At 52.2% G+C, this 20,953-nt stretch overlaps 1 protein-coding gene and 1 long non-coding RNA gene across 5 annotated transcripts in view; one reads left to right on the forward strand and one right to left on the reverse strand.

Annotated features, from left to right (window-relative positions):
* LOC122372976 (ecdysone receptor-like) overlaps window positions 1-20,953 on the reverse strand; it is a 136,004-nt gene that overhangs the window by 94,337 nt on the left and 20,714 nt on the right. For 3 of the 4 annotated variants that reach the window (XM_043350685.1, XM_043350680.1, XM_043350683.1), the window contains exons 1-2: window positions 9,981-10,177; window positions 2,620-2,715 (exon numbers count right to left, since the gene is read on the reverse strand). The gene's annotated coding sequence lies outside the window, so the exon portion shown is untranslated. Of the gene's footprint in view, window positions 1-2,619; window positions 2,716-9,980; window positions 10,178-20,953 lie in introns of those variants that run through there. The other variant, XM_043350681.1, reaches the window with a different exon arrangement.
* Window positions 13,482-15,699, forward strand: LOC122372978. Its single transcript, XR_006254958.1, has 2 exons — window positions 13,482-14,428; window positions 15,416-15,699. It is a non-coding gene; the product is annotated as an uncharacterized LOC122372978 (long non-coding RNA).

A 20,953-nucleotide genomic window follows, 5' to 3' on the forward strand; every position in this document is an offset into this window, starting at 1 on the left:
CTCGACCGGATCCTGACCCGTGCGCGCGTCGGCGCGGCGTGGACCAGCCTGGACTTGGAGCCGGGAGACACTCGACGGCTAGCGTGTCGTCATGGTGACATGTGACGGATACATGTGTTCAAGAAGAGAAAAAAAAACCTTCGTTTTTTGGTGGGGAGTATGTGGAGTGTGCGCCCCGCGCGCAGTAAAACCGGCAGCTCTGGTGCGGCGGAGGCGTTCTCCCCTACCCTCCCCGTCGGGACCCATCCGCAACAGTCCCGGCGCGATTTGGTGTGCCGTCGCGTGAGAAGTGTATTTGTGTTGTTACTTGTTATTGATTGTTGTGTTTGTTATTACGTCGCGTACCACGGGGCTGTGATGCTTGTGTGCCTTGTATCGCGTTGGTGGGCGCTCCGCCGGCCGCTGCCCGCGCTCGCTGTAGCGCCGGCCAATCGGAGGGCCGGGCCGGGCGGCTAGCCCCAGGCGCCGGCCGAACTGACCTGGGGTCGGGACTGGGAGCGGCAGTCAGTCGGCTCTCGATCTCTGCGCGGTACGTGCCCGTCCGGACACGTACGGGCACTCTCTGAGCTCGGGCGTCGCTCCGGCGATTTGAGGCCGTCCCAATAATCTAATACTGGTGGTTCGCCCTTGTGGACGACCATTTTGATGCCAGTATTCCCCCTAAATCTAATACGTTTGCATCTCTACGGAGTATGGTTTCGGCCGTTCGGTCGAACCTACTCGTAAAGTTTCCTTAGCAATTTCCCATAGTTATCCTCTCTTAATCTGGCTTAGCTCCAGTTTAACTCCGGATATAGCGCCGTTTCACCTCAGGGTTAACACACGACATACAATCGCGCACATCAGCGGGATGCGCTCATGTTCGACGGCTCGATGCGTCTGACTCGTTCTTGGATTCGTGTTTGTCTTTGCTGGCAAGTGTCTAACCAGCTCATGTCTTGTTCTTGATTTGTCTTGATTTTCGGCACGCATGAGTAAGACTTGTGCGGAGGTTTCTCCGACAAGGTTTCGACAATACATTTAAGACGTGCCAAGTACAGCTTTGACCTGGCGGTCGCGGTGATCAGTCGGCTAGTCCATTCTCTCAAATGATACAGTCCACTTAAAGCTCTCCACACCCACTTCGACTGCACGTCCCCCGCCACAGTAGGGTGCCAACGCGGGCCACTCTCTGTGGACAGCGGCAGGGCCGCTCCAAGTTTCGACGTGCAGGGCGACCTTTCAACATCAACACGGGGTAGCGGCCACGACAGGGAGTCCCCTGGATGCCAGATAAAGTCCCCGAAGGAGCGCGCCGCACACTGAGCTCAGACTAGCGGTATCCAGCCACTGACGTCCAGCGTCCTGTGGCGTCAGTCTAATATACATATGTAAGTACGTCACTTTGTGTCACATCACATCACATCACGTCACATCATACGGTCTGAATGAATGGGTGAGAGTCGTTGCTAAGCAGAGTGCAAGTAGAAATCGACATAAGCAAATCGATATGAGAGTTGAGACATCAACATCACCACAATGTCCACCGACAGGGACCCTGAGATCTCCGATGGCGACAGGCCTGTTACAGAACCGGGCCACCGCGCTGTCGGCGGATGACTGGTATGATGCCGCAGACGTGAACTGGGTACTCCGTCTGCCAGTCGGCGGCGGCGGAGCCACAGCCCACTATCTGGGTCACAGACAGACGGTCGTCCGGCGGATCCAGGCAGGTGACAGGGGTCAGAGGTCTCGCCAGGCTGACCCGGCGCTCCAGAGTGTTCCACTCAGCACGCTGGTCGGTCGGGGTACGCGCGGCGGCGGCCCGGCGCCCGGCGTCGGCGTGCGTGCGGCGCCCGACGCTAATTCAGGTCACGCTGCCGGAGCACACCCGGGGCGCCCGGTCCGCGCTGACCTTTGTCCCTGGGGACTGGTCCAAGAGGCGGGTATCAGTGGGCAGACGGCTCCGAGCATCCCGGCGTCCGGTCACATGGTCCAAATACACCCGCCGAGGTAAACAAATCGCCAGCGAGACGCTCCGTCTGTTGGCACGTGCTCTGGGAGACGTGACGTCATTGTGACGTCACACTAGCCGACGGACCATTCAGCCAGCTGACCCAGATAGCGCCGCTCAGATGAGCCAACCCGCTGAGGGTGGATAGACGTCGTCCGAGATATCATATCGATGTCATCAGCTGCGTTCCCATGTCTGGGCTGCACCTCCGCAGCTAAGCCGTCCATCGCAGTGAGTGCTCGATTCTCCCTCCCTCTACGTAGCTCCATCTCCCACCCCATGACCCGCCCCTTCCTCGGATCGTCCGTCGGCCCCGATGACCCGGCCCCGGCGCCCCTCACGGTCCGACGCCGCCCCGTCGGCCGGTCGGGAGGGAGCTGTTGGCTGCGGCTCCGATGAATAGTATCGCTCCCACCGACCGGGCCAACCAAGCCGCGATGATCGCTATAACAGTAACACGATGGTACGCCTCGCCACATCAGCGCAGCAGAACCCAGCAACTCGACCGCATCACAGGATTGCAGAGAGGTTTGCCGGTTCATCCCGACCGTACCCACCGGGTGGGCTGCATGTATGCGCAATTGCGTTAGTGGAGGGCTTCTCGGGGCATACGGTGCCGGACCTACCTGGTGCGTGGTCCTCCCGACCGAAGACTGCTCCGCGGAGGGGTGCGGTGTGTCGGCGGTGTTACACGGGTCACAAGAACTCTGCCCGGCTGCCGGCTGAAACGATAGACGGCACTGGTCAGAATATTGGTCCAGTCAGGTAAAATGAGGCTAAGGTTGACTTACGTCAAGTCAGGTCAGGTCGGTTCTTGCTTAGCTTGTGTGGCGTGAGTCAAAATAGTTGAGGTCGGGTCAGGTCAGGTTTTGACGAAGATCCGTCGCGTCAGGCTTAACTAACTACATACCTACATCAGTCCCCCAGCCCCAGACATCCACTGACACTTCGGGGACATAAGTGACTTCTGACAACAGACCAGTCAATCTGCACCAGCCGGGACGCGTAACGCAGTCGACCTGTAGCGGTGCACAACTCTTGTACATTTAACGTTGCGTCTGACAGTCTGAATACATATTCAGCCAGCAAGCTGTCAGCTCCGTTTTGGGCCACGGTCGGCATTCTATATCCAGATAACGCAGTGGTCGGTTTATGAAAAGTACCCAAAGCCGGCTAATAAAGCACAGAGTCCAATTAGTGTGGTGATATATCAAATGGCATTAGGAACGTAGTCGGGGTTTTGTTTCAGATTACCTGCAACGGGTATTTGGACACCCGTCAAAGTCAATGCTACTTTCAAATCTCATTTCATATCGCAGCACAAACGCTTTAAAAATCGACGATCTGCCATTATTTGATAAAACAACGCTCACGGTAAAACGTTAATGACAGTCAGCAGTCACTTTTTAAAGGCTTAGTTGGAATGCAACAATGCACCATTTATCATTGAGTAATTGGCCATATATATCATGAAGCTTGTAAATGCAAATCGCAAAATGTAACTCAGTGCTAACCCGCCTGGTTCAGCACCTGACACGTTACAAAAACAAAATCAAACACTTCATATATGCATCAGTTATCACATCAGAACACTCCACTATGCGGGCAGATTTAAATTAGGTTAAGGTTGACTGGTCCGGGCTACTGTGTTACGCTCGCTGAGCAAATACAAAGGGTCATTGCGCAGAAGCGCGTGGCGTGACACTGCAACTTCCACAGACCCGTGTGAAAACCAGCCGCATTCCATTGGACAAATGACAATAAACTATTCCAGAGCCGAGACTAGACCCCTGGAGTCGTCCCCGACGTCTGTGGTACGGCGTAGATCGTCTGCTATCCAGGTGGACTCAGAGACTCGTTGAAAGTATGAGCACCATAACCAACGAGTCTTGGCAACGATTCATAATATATGACGCTATCTGTATGTCATACCGTATATGCTAACAGCTCGGGCGAGCCGTACACAGGCAATACGAGCCGGCCACATCCGCTAACGTCGCGTCGGACGCCGGACTTTCACTCGGCCGATCACTGTGGAGACGGCGGTATACCTACGCGGGCCTCCCGGCTCAGGCTGGCCGCAGCGAGCCGCACGCAGACATTTGTGGCCGGCTCACGTCTCTGCTCAGATTCAGTGGATCCCGCGTCTGTGGGATCCCGACCCAACCTACCGTCTGGCACAGGTCAGTCGGTGTCGACTCTAATCACAGCGCGGGATAGCGGACGTATATATATCCACCATAGACAGGCCGGAGAACGACAGAGTGCCGCACCATCAGAGACGGCTGTCTCCCTGTCGAATGTCGATGTCACCATGTTGGTATCGCGGGCGGGGGCGGGGGCGGGGGCGGCGGTCCGGGTCGGAGGAACCGCCGGCGGTTCGTGTGACCGATCGCCTCACAGACAATGCCCCGTTGTTGACAGGATAGGTATGAGCGAGGGTGGGCGTCCCATTTCAGTTGCCTGGTCGACCGCCCCGAGTCGCGTCCACAGACGTGGGATCCACTGAATCAAGCAGAGACGTGAGTCGGCCGCAAATGTCACTCAAATACGTGACCAATCCAGAAAAAAAAAAATGACCACGATGCCTTTGATCAGAGAAAGCTCCTCGCCGGGAGATAAGCCACACAGAGGCAGCAAAAAGACAGGCGACATGAAACAGGATCCCAGATTTAAGATCTTAAGTCTGCGGACACTTCCTTTTTATGTAAAACGCTTCTGGTAAAAAAGTCGCAGAACAAGAAAGCTTACGGAATAAGACTGTCATGTGTCGCGCCTGGCTGGCAGAGCTGTCAGTTTACTCCACACTAGGCCAGCAGAGCTGCCGGTTTACCCCATAATCTGCCGACGGTGCCTGCGATCCTGCTGGACAGGCTTGACTTTTCACACCCTTGACCGCTCATCTACGGCGACGGATTGTTCTGACGGGACCGGCAGAGGTTGAGCGCGCTAAGTGCGGACCCGGCCACATCTGCAGGCTGGCGTCATCAAAGGCTCCATCACCAGAGTTTTCAGTATCACCACCATCACCATAGACCTTAGGAACAGCGGCGGCGGCGGCTCCGGTCCCTGGCCGATCCGAGAGCCGCCCGGTGTGACACAAAAACAGTCCCCTGAGTGGTTTGAGCCGCTAGGGAACACAAACAGCTTCGCCCCGCGGTAGAAGTGAAATGGGTCGAGGGATGGCTGAGATGCTGTGATGAGAGGGCGCCGGTGGGACGGGACGGCACGGGGTGGGACTGAATCGGATAGGATGGACTGGGGAGTAATGGGATGGGACGGAGTGGGATGGAATGATAATTGGATAGGACAGGCAGCGAGTTGCAAAGCACGCTGCCTAGCACGGACACAAAAAGCTTGGTTTAAACGGAGAAGCAGTAAGTTGGAAAGTGAAACGAGTGAAGCCGTTGTCAGAATTCGACATACAGGGTGTCCCAAAAGTAAGGTCATCATTTGTTTTGGCCACACCGCCAAAAATACCCGATGGATAGATATAAATAGGACATCATATGAAAGAGCATTTTATAAAATTTTATTCTGATATACATATGAGTCAATACATTGGCTTGTAGCCCCACATTTACTGCTTTTCTACATGGCTACCATTTCGGGCCGCGTGCACGAATAGACTGCGTTTTACTTCCTCCTGGAGCGATTCTCTGGTGAGATGCCGCTTATGTTTGCTCGGAGGGATCATCCTTTAGTTCTTCCCGGCTCGTTGGGTTGTCCTAAAAGACAACCTTTCCGTTGTGTATCCAGAGAATAAAAATATGAAGGTGTAACGTCAGGTGACCGCGGAGGCCATTCAATGGCGTTGCCCTGACTGAAAATTACGCGATCTCACATCCACTCTCGCAGACACTGCATGATCTTCAGGACGGTGCAAGCATAGTCTCCATCCTGCTGAAACCACTGCTGGTTGATGGTGTCGGCACAGCTACGTCGCGACGAGCGGAAGAACCACTGGGAGGACTCTCGGCCACCTCTCTTGATTTATTGTCACTCGATTCCCGCTGTCGTCCTCAGGACCTCGAAGCACAGGTGGCTAAGTATACATGCCCTGTGCGTACATTATACCTTTTTTCTGACGTTTTACCGGTTGAGGCGAAACTATGCATGAGTTCAGAGATAGGGCGAGCTGATAGGGTCTGCTTAGAGCCGAAAACTGGGCGGTATTTACCCTTTGTTTTAATGACGGACCCTCTCTAAGAGTTGAAATTCGACCTTCTCAGTTTTATGCCTACTGCTCGGTGTAGTTATGATCAAAAATGGTTTAAGCATACAAGAAAATAATTTTATGGATGTACCTTGCACGTGTTAAAATTGGAAGTGATTCGGACACTTACTTCTCGAGATATTTAAGTTTTAAATCATGACCTTACTTTTGGGACACCCTGTATAAAACCGTAAAGAGGTGGAAAGGCTAAAGATGAGCCCTGAACAGGTAACGTATCAACAAGGCCGTGCTTTTAAAATGTTTCTCGCTAGCAACAAGGCTTAGGTTAATGCAGGATCTCCATGAATTGCGTCAGCTGACTGCTGAGTGCTGAATTAGCGATTCGTGGTGACGTCAGTTCACAGGTCGCTATGACCTGACGCTGAGCGTTTCGACATCAGCCGTCGGTATGCATCAGACGGCACGACCGTCTATTCCAGCTAACGGCAGGCTGCCCAGTGTCCACCCCGCTCAAAGCGGTGTCCTAGCCGCTTTGACCCGACATTCAATCCCCTCTCCGACCTCCCTCACACCGACACAGCCTATCTCCCTCTCGTCCCGCCCCGCGCGCACCATCCCGACCCGGCCGAGTGGTGCGCCGGCTCGGCCGCGCTATGGCGGTCACGCGCCGCTTTCGTCACGCGGAGGAGAAAGTGCGGCGGTGGCGGCGCGGCGGGGTCAGCGCCGCGCCGGAGCGTCGGAGCGCCGGCCGCTGACCTATATAGCCGCTGAGCGCCGCTGGGAGAGCGGTGAACGGCCTGCTCAGGGTCGTCTGCGGGCTGACCGGCCGGCTGACCGACCGGCTGACCCCCGCCGCCGGGCAGCCGAGGGCACACACCGCCGGCACACGGCTCAATGGGGCCGCCGCAGCTGTTCCACGGTCATCCGGTAGGCACTGGGGTAGGGGAGGGGGCACCGGAGGCAGTGTGGTGACCCCTCGGTCTGAGCTAGCCGGACAGTGCCCCCTACCCTTCCCAGCCGCTGGACTGGTAGCCGACCCGCTGAGGTATCCCCTCCCCTCCGCAAACTGAATGGAGGAGGCCCGGTCGCCCCTTGGCCGGCCCGCCAAAAATACCGACGCATACCCTGTTTGCGCGCGCATGGGGAGGGGAGAGCGGGTGGTGGCGGCGGCTCACGCGCACCCCTCCGACGCATTCTGGGTCGGGACGACGGACATTCGCGCGCCATTCTGTTCAAATTTGCACAGCGAAGAGGGTGACAGTCGGCCGAGAACACTTTTCAGAGTGGCTAGGAGCGAAACGCCAGCTGAAAACTTCTCAACTGAGCGGGAGGAGCGAGTATTCGTAGGTCTCGACCGCAGCGCACCATTCCGGCGCCGATCCGGTCGGTGCGAGCGGGGCCGAAACTGTTTACGTTGGGGCGCTGTGTGCGTGGCCGGCCGCGGCACAAGAGCTACCCTGTGCCCTGTGGGACGGTGCGTCCCAGCCGCGGTACAGGGGCGCCCGCCGCTCCCCGGTGGGGCAGTAGGCGAGAAAGGGTGCAGTGACCCTCTCCGTCCCACACCGGCCGGCCTTCCCCGCGCGGCGAACGGCGTGCATAAACAAGTGGAAAATACCGTCACACGCACGCACCATCTGCGGCCGAGGGGGGGGGGCGTGACGTCACGCAGAGAGGGGTGAACTCTCACTGACCGGCGCGCGGTCCGCGGCATAGGACGGAGGGACGGAGCGTCGAGCGAGACAGTAAACTCGGGAGAAAGGATGGACTCAGGACTACTGAGTGAGGAGGGACTGCGCTGGGGAGTGGAATGTCGTCCCCTTTATCGTGCCCATGCCAGCGCAATAGCTGGAAAGTGGAAACGAATCCAGCTAGAGGCGAACACAGGAATGCATTTTTGTTAGTTGAAGTGCTGGGCATCTCGATCTGCTAAATTTCATTTGAATGATGCGGGTAAATTGATTAATTTGAGCTTCAGTGCAGTGGTTGGCTGGGTGGACTGAATGCCGGGTCAAGGTGAACAATGTTTTGGGGTTACCTGACCCCTAAGCAGCCTGATTGACCCTTGAAGCCGGGTTTAGTGGTCACAAGTCCGGGTCGCCGGTTGGCGGTTGCGGTCCTTGGGTAGGGGCTAGAGGGTCGAAGGTAGTGTTGGTTTGTGGGTCGGCAGTTTTGGGTCGGCAGACTCTCCGTGCCAATGTAACAGGGGTGGTCATGATTGGGGGGAGATCTGGGCGGGGGCGGGGGAGACGGAGCGCACCGATGATGCACGCTCGGGCGTACTCCCAAGGCCACACACACGTCACACACATACACACACATGACACAAGACACGTCGGTGGTCGGGGCGCCTCGCCGGTCACTGGTCAAGTGGTCACTGGTCGTCGTAACACAGCGCAGTGGTCACTGGTCGCCGGCGCGTCGGTCAACGGTCAGACGCCGGTCACTGATCGTCGGTCACTGGCTACTGGTCATCGGTCAGCTGCTCTCAGACCGTCGGGTGGGGGTTCGTGGGGCGCCCAGGAGGAGAGGGGAAGAGGGGACTTCCCAGGAGGAGAAGGGAATTAGAGGGGAGCGGGAGGCACGAGGGACGCTCCAGGTCACCGCCCGGTCAGTCTTAGCATCACTGTGGTACTCCGTACGTCGGCCGGTCCATGCCGACTGGTCCCGAAGTGAGAGTGTTGGTCTTGTCAAAGGTCGGGGCAGATGACCAGCGGTACCGTAGTGAAGTAAGTCATACAAAGCGTACGGCGCCGGTGGCATCGGCGCCCAACGCGCGTATACGCGTGAGGTGAGCTGGTGAGAGGAGTGAGCTGGTGAGCTGGTGAGACGGTGATAGAGTGAGCTGGTGAGAGGCCCCGCAGGACGGTGGGGCCGCCGCACTCTCCACCCCAGCCTTTTACGGTCAAAGCGCCCGTGTGGGTAACAGGTGAAACGTTACGAAACCCGGCCCGATGCGGCACCAAGAGACAGTTCCAGGCCGACTCCTCGGTCGAGATTGAGATAGTAATCAGAAGGGGTAGGCATGTGCAAACTATGAGGATCATGTAGGTTATCGACGCGAGTTGATTATTGAGTCCGTCAATGGTACAGGCTCAAAAGTAAAGCAGCTGTAGTCTTGTAGTAACTTACGGACCACATAACTCGCGGACTTCCCCTAGCCGGCACGCAACAACCAAACATTTCCATAGGTCTCGCAGTTACAGATATGAGAAACAGTGTGTGTGATTCGCTATGCGACACTGTTGCTAATTACGGACACATCGAAATCGCCAGTCGTGACATCGATGCGATGTTACGACTGAAATAAACGCATTCCCTTCACCGGTGTGTATAACGTTTTGGTTACTGGTCATCGTAGGCTGATTAACAAATCCCCGCTACGCCGCTGACGAGTCTGTTTAGTAGTAGGCAGGGCATGCCGCCAATTGGTGGACGATCTGTTTGTGCTTATGTATATATATATATTGTTTGTCTTGTGTACATATGTATATGATTATTGTCGCGACCCCCATCGATGGATGACTGTCGTCTAGTGCTGAGTGTTCTTCCCCCTGCCCGCATGATTGTTACCCATTATACTCGGATCTAAGCCGTAATCGCCACGCCATATGTGGAAGGCTTTTGGTGTCAATACATACATACATACATATACATATAATCAACCAACTGACGGGTGGAAATGTTCCCGGACAGTTTTCTGTTTCAACTTTCAAGCCACGGCAGCCGACAGCACATTTGGACATGAATGAATGGTAGCTGCTCGGTTATTGCCTCACCGTGCAGACACAAGCTCGGATTGTTTGCACTTACCGATCAGCTGATCACTCGGTCTCCAGGGCAACGATCCGAGCTTTGGGCACTGGCAAACGACCCTGCACGCACTGTAGCACTGGGATCGCAGTCTCGCACGCCGGGATCCACGGTAAATCTGTCGAATTCGTCCCGTGCTGCGCGGGACCGCGGAGCGCCGACTGACCCACTTTCTTATCCAATACACACTGGTGACTGCCGGCCGGCCGCCGCCGCCGATTTTCACTTCTGCCCGGCGCCTCTATGGTGCTGCCGCATAGCGGCGAGGAGGTGCACTGCAGCCTCACAAATCGGCCGCAGGCTAGGAGGCATTGCTTAGGCCGCTTAGGGTGTAGGTATAGGGCCGCTATAGGGTGTATTAGGCCGCTTAGCAGTGACGTACCCAAGGGGGGCACGGGGGCCATGGCCCCCTCCTGAGCGCCGGCCTCTGAGCGCGCGTCTCGGACTGTTCGACCACGTGGTGTTTGCTTCTTTCCCCGGGTCTGTCCCACCACCCCTCCCTCCCTCTGTTTAGGGGCCCCTCAGGCCCCGGTATATTTTTTTTAAACACTGGATAAAACGTCTTTTACTAGGAAGAAAAAATGATATCAAAGTTTCATTTATGTGCCCCTGGTTACCCGAGGGGCCCGTGATGACCTGATGGGCCCCTGCAGTCATCCGAGGGCCCCCGGTTTCCCTAGAGAAAAAACCATTAGAAACCATTAGGATTTTCTAATGGTTTCTAATGGTCTTGAATGGTCTCTAATGGTTTTTGATGGTCTCTAATGGTATTCTAGTGGTTTCTGATGGTTTTCTAATGGAAATTGATGGAGCTCTAATGGTCTCTAATGGTGTCCTAATGGTTTCTAATGGTCTCCAATGGTGTTTGATGGTTTCTAATGGAATTTGATCTGATGGTCTAATGGTTTCTGATGGTTTCTAATGGTCTTCAATGGTGTTTGATGGTTTCTAATGGAATTTGATCTGATGGTCTAATGGTCTAATGGTCTCTAATGGTATTGTTATGGGTTCTGATGGTCGCTAATGGTTTCAAATGGTGTACTTGGTGGTCTAATGGTTTCCTAATGGTTTTCAATAGTTTTGATTTTGGGCTCCAAACGGGTATTCTTATGGTTTCTGTTGGTGTTCTGATGGCATCTTTTCATTTATGATGATTTCAAAATTGTGATGGTCTAATGGTGTTCTAATGGTTTTTAATGGTCCTGTAATGGCTTTTTATTGATCTTGAATATGTTGTTAAACACTAACTGTGCTTTATTATGTAAGGAGTGCTGCATCGACAGCGAACTGAACGATCGCTTTGAAACTTTCAGAGTTTGATAAGGGTATCAGCAGGCATAAAATGAATATCTCGGAATTCTGCTATCTGTGACCTATGGTCAGGTCAATTTTGCAACCTATTCAGAGATTTTTTTATTAATTTTTTATTGTCGTTTGTAGCACACATTCATACTGGGTTAGTGCACTATATACACGGCAGTGATACGAATCGTTTTCGGCACCCGCTACGCGGGACAGCCTTGACCGCACGCTTCCTGTCACGCACCCCAGGTGGCACCGCACTGGTGCGCACGCTGGGGCTATCCCGATTTCTCGGGCCCGGCAGGTCAGAGGGCTGCTCCGGGACATGAGGCGAGGCCGTGCCCTCGGGACATGTCACCGGACCGAAGGATCTGTTTAACCCTATTCCTGGCCGGGGGGGCCTCAGGAGCCCCCCCCCCCCTGAGGTTTTTTGGTTATTTCTCCCAAACGCGTTGAGCTAGGAAGCTCAAATTTTCTGACTTTTCCTAAAAGGCTTCTACGCAACATGTCTGAAAATTTTGAGTTGATCTGACCTCAGGTCAGGTCACCAGAGGCGGTTTGGTGACCCTACCTCAGAAAAGTTTGCAATCACGCCAGAGCTAGAGTTTTTGACCGATCAATTTCTTCTCTTCAGGCTTTAGTTAGGGTACCAGTATGTGCAATTTGTATATCTCGGAATTTTGATATCGGTGACCTAAGGTCAGGTCAGTTTCGCGACCTCCCCATTATAAGTCAATGGGGGAAAAATCAACTCCCTGTTTTTACCACTAAAACGGGTCGGAATGGCCCCATATACCATACATGACTTCATATACGATCAACCTTCACTACCTTGAGGTCTGTTTTGCTGTTGAGCAGCTGTGAGGTCATGTGACGTCATCAAAGGTCACCAAAGGTTTTTGGCCAATAACTCCGTACAGGAACAAGATACAGACGCGTGGATGGTCTCATTGTGTTCAGCTCGTCAAGACGCATCGAATGATATACATGATGACCTCGAGGTCACGTGACCTGAGGTCAACCTTTGACCTTGACCTTTCGAGGTCAACGTATATATCATTCGATGCGGATTGACGAGAGGATTACGATGATGCCCTTAGTTTGTTCCTATCTTGACTAATTCGAAAGTTATTCGAGAAAAACTCTCTCCATATCTAGCGCCGTTTTGACTTTTTCGACCTCTGTGACGTCATCTTTGACCTGACCTGAAAATGACCTTAGTAAAAATTGTAGATCTTGACCGTGCGTATCCGATGCCGTTTACCGTTTGTCGCTGCGATGTGTAGTTATTGAGATCTGAAGGGGGGGGGGGCCGAATCGGCCCCCCCCGCCAGTTTCTTGTCCCGGCGGAGCCCGCCAGGAATAGGGTTAAAGGCGGATCAGGCCCGTGTACCTGCGGCCGGGGGCACTGGCTGGCACAGCGGTAATCCCCACGACCGAGCGAACACTCCCCAGTTACTGCCATCTCCTGGGTAGGAGCCGGCCGAGGAAAACGCTGCCAGAGGTCAGCTTTGATCCAAGGACCTCCCACACCAAACGTGAACGAACCTTTTCAGAGATAGAGACATGCTACATCGATTAAAATACCTCATACAGATGTGTAGCATGACGATAAGGATCAACTGCTAATGCAACATGACCTTCCAGTAAGGTCATGACCTTAACTTTGTCGAGTTATTTCGATGCATCTCGTCGAGATGAATACGATGCTGGCAAAATAAATGTGCCTTCCTTGAGTGAAAAGTTATGAAAAAAACACATTTTTCATAAAGATAGCTATTTTATAATTTTTGCCCTCTGGAGGCTTCATTTAGTTCAGATCTGAGGACACATTCCAGAAAGAGGGTTAACCCGGCGGCTGCTGGGCCTCTGCGGCACCGCCCAAGATTACTTTACTACCTACTAGTGATGTTAATTACGGAAAATCGGAATACCGATACCAAACCAATACCAAACCAAATACCAACCAAAACCATGGGGAAATACCGAAACCAAACCAACTTGGGAAACTGAGGGAAATACCAACTTTTTACCGATTTCTTAGTCTCTTATACGTTAGTGAGGGCTTATGATACCAACAAAATCCTAAACACATTACTGATTACGATTGAAATACCAAATACCAAGTTGGTATCGGTTTGGTATCGGTATACCAAAAAGTTGGTATCCGATTGACATCTCTACTACCTACTCGAAAAGAGCTATCGAATGCGTTTTCCTGCGGCGTTGCAGGCTTTATTGGCTCCCGAGTTCTGCTCCGGATTGTCAAAATTTGTTAAGAAATGGCAAAATTTGATCTTCTGATGACCTCTGGTGACCTGACCTTTGACCTATTAGTGTTTTATTATATAACTGGCCTATTATATCATTGACCTGTTATTGACCTATTAGTATTTTAGAAGCATTTTCTCCATTATTTTTTACGGTTATTCGAATGCCGCATACCGCGTTTTGCGGCAACTTATGCGGTTTTCCTGCCTGGGAGATCATGAAACATCATTGTCAGTAACTCACCAATAAATCACCTGATTCAGAGGAACCAGTGTGTTAAAGAACACAACTCGCCTAATTCCGAGGATGCTTAAGGAATAATAAAGAATGAAGAACAACAATGGGCAAAGGGCAAATCTTTTCAGTTTTATTTGCCGCTTGTGAAATTTTTGTTTACAATTCGCGTCGTTCTCGTCCTTCTGTGCTGCTTTAATTATGGGTATCTTGGCTTTAATGATCGGTGAAACGGTGTTACCTGAGAAAGATTCCGCTGTTTTTTACCGCCATAAGTGTTATTAATTATGCAGTGTTTTGTAGTTAAAGTGTGTTTACTTTGTGTGCGTGAGAACGTTTGGAGATGCCTCGCCGTGCGGGCCAAAAGGGCTCGGGATGCGAACGCCGTTGCCCAGCGCCGTCGCCGTAAACGGCTAGCGCAGACGCGGCGCGAGACCGAAGCGTTGCGGAACGCTGAGCGTCGCCGTGAGCGTCGTAGAGAGACCCGAGAGACCCACCGCCAGCAGGAGAGGAAGCGCCACGAGAACCGAGAGGAGGGGGAAGAGCAGACTGGTCAGTCACCTGCACACCTTGGAACCGGATTCAAGGGTGTGGGACGAAGCAAAGGCTCACCCCCCAAAAATTGCCATCAGAACTGAGAAGTAAGTAATGTTTAATGTGCCTAATATAGGTACATAGTGCATATGTTACAGGCCGTATGAAACTTAACGTGAGGCTTTCAAATTGAAGCTTTTTTCACGCAATGTAGGTGCTTGTTTGGGATTATTCATCCAATTTTCAAACAAATCCATTCACTTTCAGCTCAGTTGTGCATCTTGACGCGACCCCATCGTTTTCAGTACCTAACTTTCTCGAGGCGCTCGTGGAATGCCAGCGCGGCTTCCTTGCAGTTGCGCATCTGATCGACGGTGATCCCTGGGAAGGCGGCTCTAGCCCGACCTTACAACTCCAGAATGTTCGCTGACCACGTCACGTATACCTTCGACTCCACAAACCCCTACATGAAAAAGTCACGCGGGGTGAGGTCGGTCGGGCGCAATGGGCTGGGGCAGGGCAGATTCGGCAAAGCAGATTGGGCAAGCGCGGTAACCAGGGTATAGCCAGGGCAGGTTAAGTTAAGTCCGACCTCACCCCATGTGATTTTTTAATATAGGGGTTTATGAATTCGAAGGTATACGTGACGTGGTCGGCGAGCATTCTGGAGTTGTAACGGGTTAGATCGCCGCCTTTGCAGGGATCACCGTCGATATGCGCAGGGAATATACGCTGGCATACCACGAGCGCCTCAAGAAAGTTACTGAAAACGATGGGGTCACGTCGAGATGCACAACTGAGCTGAACGTGAATGGATTTGTCTGAAAATTGGATGAATATAATCCCCAACATATGCACCTACATTGTGTGAAAATATCTTCCAATTTAATTAAGACTGAAGGAAGTTATTCAAGTTTCAAATCAGGTGTTTTACGTGAGCCACCCTGTGCATTTACCAGTTCTCCTTTTTATAGAAAATTTAAAATTTCAACTTATGATCAAATAATCACAAGTATAAAAAGTAAAAAAAAAGATATGTAAAGATCAACTAACAATAAGTAAGACAACCATGTAAAGGTGCACTTTTGTTACAGGTTAACTACGGACACAGATGATGAAGCGAGGGGCAGAAGACACAGGCGGAGCATACACTGAAAATGATCCTGCTTCATAATGAAACAAAATTCCTAGACCTTCATTGGAAACAAAGACAAGGCTCCAAATGTGAAAATATACACAGCTGAAAAAGATCCGTGCCACTGCCTGTACATACATGGGACCGAACATGGCAGAGAAAAATGAATGCTGGGGAGTCGGGGACCGTTATGTCATGTATTACCATGTGGAATGTCAATGTTAATAGATCGGATTTGCACCATATGAATGTTTTAACAAGATACCACCGGAAACCATTGTTACCATTGAGACCATTGGTAGCCCATAGACCATCAGAAAACATGTCTAATGTTTTTTTATGGCCTAATGGTTTCTTATGGTCTAATGGTTTCTTATGGTATGGTGATCATACCATAAGAAACCATTAGACCATAAGAAACCATTAGGCCATAAGAAACCATTAGACCATTAGACCACTAGCCCATTAGACCATCAGACCATTAGACCATCAGACCATTAGCCCATAAGAAACCATTAGACCATTAGACCATTAGCCCCTCTGACCATCAGACCATCAGACCATTAGACCACTACAAACCATTAGACCATTAGACCATTAGGGTTTCAATTTCCATATAGACCATTAGACCATTAGACCATTGCTAATGGTTTTTTCTCTAGGGTTCCTGGGCCCCTGGTCGACTAGGGGGCCTGTGGTAGCCGGGGCCTGGTCGCATGGGGGCCCCTGATTGCCTGGGGTCCCTAGTCGCCTAGGGGGCCCTGGTAGCCGGGGGGCCTGGTCGCATGGGGGCCTCTGGTCGCATGGGGCCCCTGATCGCCTGGGGCCCCTAGTCGCCAAGGGGGCCTCTGGTAGCGGGGGCCTGATCGCATGGGGGCCCCTGTGTTGTGTATTAGGATGATGTCTCTTGTGACGTCATTTACTCTGCCTGGATTTAGAGAGTGTGCCTCATATGGAGAACCTTGGAAGTTGTTGTTCTTGGCCTTGTGTAGTATGGAAGAAACGTTCTGAGTAAAAAGGAGTCTTTGGAGTCAGCCAAAAGCATGAAGTACAATCGGAAGTAGCAGAATAAGGAAAGTACTGACCACTCGATACACAACAAAATGGCGACAAGGGTAAAATACGCGATTTAAAGTCCCGAAGACGCATGTGTAAGGCGCAGCACGTGTCGCGCCAAAGTTTGTCGCATTTCAAGGTTAAGGGCATATCTCGAGTTGGAAGTGCGCCAGTATTTGTCGATTTGGATATTTTCTGAATTATGGCTGTTAGTCTGCCTCCACCACCAAGTATCAAGGAAGGTGAAAACTTCATGACATGGATCAAATCAGTGGAAATTTACATGGGTGCAATTGATGTGAAAACTGCTTCTCAGAAAGTCAATATTGTTCTGCACCTTCTCGGACCTGATGTTCAAGGTATTATCGATACTTTGCCAGAGGGGGAAGGGACAAATGCATATGAAAAGTTGAAAGATCAGCTGGAGAAGCACTTCAAGCCAAAAGTAAACGCAGTAGTTGAGCGACATCACTTCAACACAATGGTGTACGAAGGCGGAAGAGTGGAAGGATACGTAGCAAAGCTGAAAACTCAAGCTCGGAAGTGTGACTTTGATGTCAATGAAGTGGATAACCTGGTGAGAGATAAGCTGGTTGCAACATGTCCCTCATCCAGAGTAAAGGAGAGCATGCTTAAGGAAGAAAAGCTGACTCTAACCAAAGCCATCTCTATATGGTCGACAGATGCCACTGTTCGAGAGCAAGCTCGGAAGATGGAAGTGTCAGAGGAAGGAGCATCAAGGAAAGATGGGGGGGTGAACAAGGTCAACTGGAAGCAGGCAGAAAGAAAGCCAAAGAAGGATGAAGCTGAGAGAGGGCAGCAAAACCAGATGAAAAATGCAAGAGGTAAGATGATGCAAAGCAGTCAAAGGGAATATGAAAGGAAATGCTTCAGATGTGGCAAAGGTAACCATCTGATAAAAGACTGCAGAGTGCCGAAACATGTCAGATGTAACAACTGTTCAAAGCCGGGTCATCTCCAAGCTGCGTGCAGGAACCCGAGTGCTGAAGAGAGAGTGAGGGTGAACTGTAATGAAGGTGACAAAGTAGAAGATGACGAGGAAGACAACTATTGTGTGTATCAAGCAAGCAGGGAGAAGTCAAAGGCGATCAAGGTGAGCATGTCCGTAAATGGCAAGGATGTGGAATTCCTGGTTGACACAGGATGCCCAGTGACGTTGATGCCAGACAGTGTGCTTCCTGGACTGAGTCTGCGGAAAGCTGGATGTCGTCTGACCTCATATACAGGGCACAAGATCCCTGTGCTGGGTGTCACAGATGCAGAAGTAGTGTACCAAGGAAACCAGAAGGAACTGGAAGTGCATGTGGTGGAAGGAGATGGACCTCCACTACTGGGACGTAACTGGCTGAAAGAAATCAGACTGGACTGGGAACAGCTGGTGGGAAGTATGCAATCTCAGAAGACAATGCGTTGGAAGCTGGAAGATGTTCTGCAGAGGAATGAAGAGCTGTTTGATGGTACGCTGGGTCAGATGAAGAACACTGAAGCTCATCTAGAGCTGAAAGAAGATGCCAAACCAGTGTTCCAGCCACCACGACCTGTGCCATATGGTCTCGCGGACAAAGTGAAGCAAGAGTTGTCAAAATGGGTGGAACTTGGAGTGACAAAAGAACTGACGTCAGAGGATGCAACGCCGAAGTGGGCCACGCCTCTCGTAGTCGTGCCAAAGCCGGACGGATCAGTAAGGCTCTGTGGAGATTTCAAGGTAACGCTGAACCCAAACCTGGAAGTGCCGAAGCACCCGCTGCCGAAGATGGAGGACATTTTTGCAACAGTGGGACAGGTTCGATACATCTCAGTGATTGACCTCTCCCAAGCGTATCTGCAGATGCCCCTCAGCACAGAAAGCCAGGAGTACTGTGTTCTCAACACACCATGGGGGATGCACCGTATGCTGCGACTACCATACGGGGTGAAGTCAAGTCCAATGCTCTTCCAGAGGGAAATGGACAGAATCCTCAAGAATGTGCCTGGAGTGAAGTGTCTGTTGGATGATATGCTCATCACAGGAAGAACTGAAGAAGAAGCACTGAAGCGACTGGACGAAGTGATGCAGATCATGAAGTCACACGGTCTGCGTCTGAAAAAGGAGAAATGTCAGTTTCTGACAAAGGAAGTCCGGTACCTAGGGCTCAGGCTAGGAGCCGAGGGCATCAGAACAGATCCAGAACGTGTGAAAGCCGTGCTGAACGCAAGAGCACCCACCAACCAGAAAGAAGTTCGTGAGTTTCTCGGTGCTGTCACGTTCTACAACCGCTTCCTGAAGAACCTCTCGAAGACAGCAAGGCCGTTGAATGAACTCCTGAAGAAAGACAGCGAATGGAAGTGGACTGCAGAGTGTGAAGCCAGCTTCAACAGCATCAAGAGACAGCTGTCATCAACGGAAGTGCTGCGTCATTTCGACGTGACGGAGCAGGTGACGGTGATCACGGACGCTAGTCCAGAAGGACTAGGCGCCGTACTCGTTCAAGGGAAGGATGAGCGGCCGATCATGTACGTGTCAAGATCGCTGAGTGAACACGAGCGGAAATACTCTCAGATAGAAAGGGAAGGACTCTGTGTAGTCTGGGCATTTCAGCGACTGAAGCAGTTCCTGTACGGGCGCCATTTCAAGCTCGTAACGGACAACAAGCCGCTAGCTCACGTCTTTGGACCTAAGGCGCCGCTGCCGACGTTGGCTGCCTCACGGATCCAGAGATGGGCGATGAAGTTGGCGGAGTACGATTTCTCTGTGGAAGTCAGGAAGTCGGAACAGATTCCAGTAGCTGATTGGCTCTCACGTCTACCGAGAGAAGGCTCAGTGCTGAAGTCAGAAGCACCAGAAGACGAGTGCACTGTCTGTCTGATCGGACAACTGGAGTCGCTAAGTCCGGTGACGGCCGCAGCGATTCAACGAGAGACGGCCAGAAGCCCAATCCTGGCGAAGGTGATGCACTTCGTGCACAACGGCTGGTCAGAAGCCGTAAATGAAGAGCTACAACCATTCAAGATGAGGCAAACCGAACTGACCGTGGAGCGCGGATGTCTAATGTGGGGATGTCGCGTCGTGGTTCCGCCGAACCTGAGATCCAGAGTGCTGAGCGAGCTGCATGCCGGACATCAAGGAATGGTGAAGATGAAGCAGCTCGGAAGGATGCACGTCTGGTGGCCGAACATGGACAAGCAGATCGAGGCGGAAGTCCGGAACTGCGAAGGCTGCTGGCAAAAGCGAGCAGAGCCACCAAGCGGAGATCTCCACCCATGGGAGTATGCCAAGGGACCCTGGCAACGGATACATCTAGATTTCGCTGGTCCTGTGGAAGGTAGATTCTACGTGGTTGTCATCGACAGCTACTCGAAGTGGATGGAAATCGCTCCAATGAAGACCATCACAACAGAGAAGACGATTGAATACCTGCTGAACCTGTTCGCTAGGTGGGGACTGCCTCACCAACTGGTTACGGATAATGGTCCACAACTCGTCAGCAAGGACTTCGAAGGGTTCTTGGAGAGGAACGGAATCAAGCACAGTGTCACAGCGCCGTACAAGCCGTCCACTAACGGAGCTGCGGAAAGAGCAGTGGGTTGTCTGAAGAACCTGCTGAAGGCCTCAAAAGGCAAGAAGGTCAACATCCCGAACTTCCTGATGGCGTACCGCAGTACGCCACAAGCGTCAACAGGACGTACACCGGCGGAGTTGATGCTGGGCAGGCCGCTACGAAACCGCCTGGACCTCCTGAAGCCCAACCTCGCAAGTGAAGTTCGAGAGAAGCAACAGGAACAAGTAGAAAGATCACAGAAGGGAACCGACAGAACGCTCGAAGTCGGCGAATCAGTCCTGGTCCGCGACTACCGAGGTGCACAGAAATGGAGGGAGGGAGACGTCATCGAACGACAAGGCAGTAAACACTACCTAGTCCAAGTGCAAGACGAAGTGTGGCGTCGACACATCGATCAGATTGTCTGTCTGCCAGGTGTCCGACCTCCAGTGACTAATCTGCGGCAGGAGATCAATCCGTCTGAGCACTGCAATCTCCCAGCGCAAGACGCACCAGCGGTGCAGCGGGAACATGGACCGCCACTGCATAGCGCTGTGGAACAGTCGGTAACTTCAACCGGTAACCGCGGGCTCGTGCTGGAGGAAGATGGGATCGCTGCAACACAGTCACCTGAAGCAGCGTCAGCAGCGAAGGCGAACACTGAACAAGAGACTGTAGGTCCTAGGGCACGTCCAGCGGACGTCATCCGGAAGACCCCAGAACTGCGCACTCATCCCCAGCGTGAGCGTAAACCTGTAGTGCGCATGAACCTGTAAAGTGTTGTTTAGTGGGGAGGAGTGTTGTGTATTAGGATGATGTCTCTTGTGACGTCATTTACTCTGCCTGGATTTAGAGAGTGTGCCTCATATGGAGAACCTTGGAAGTTGTTGTTCTTGGCCTTG

This window comes from Amphibalanus amphitrite, unplaced genomic scaffold, assembly GCF_019059575.1.
Source record: "Amphibalanus amphitrite isolate SeventyFive unplaced genomic scaffold, NRLGWU_Aamphi_draft 001426F_arrow, whole genome shotgun sequence".
In the NCBI taxonomy this organism is placed as follows: Eukaryota; Metazoa; Arthropoda; class Thecostraca; order Balanomorpha; family Balanidae; genus Amphibalanus; species Amphibalanus amphitrite.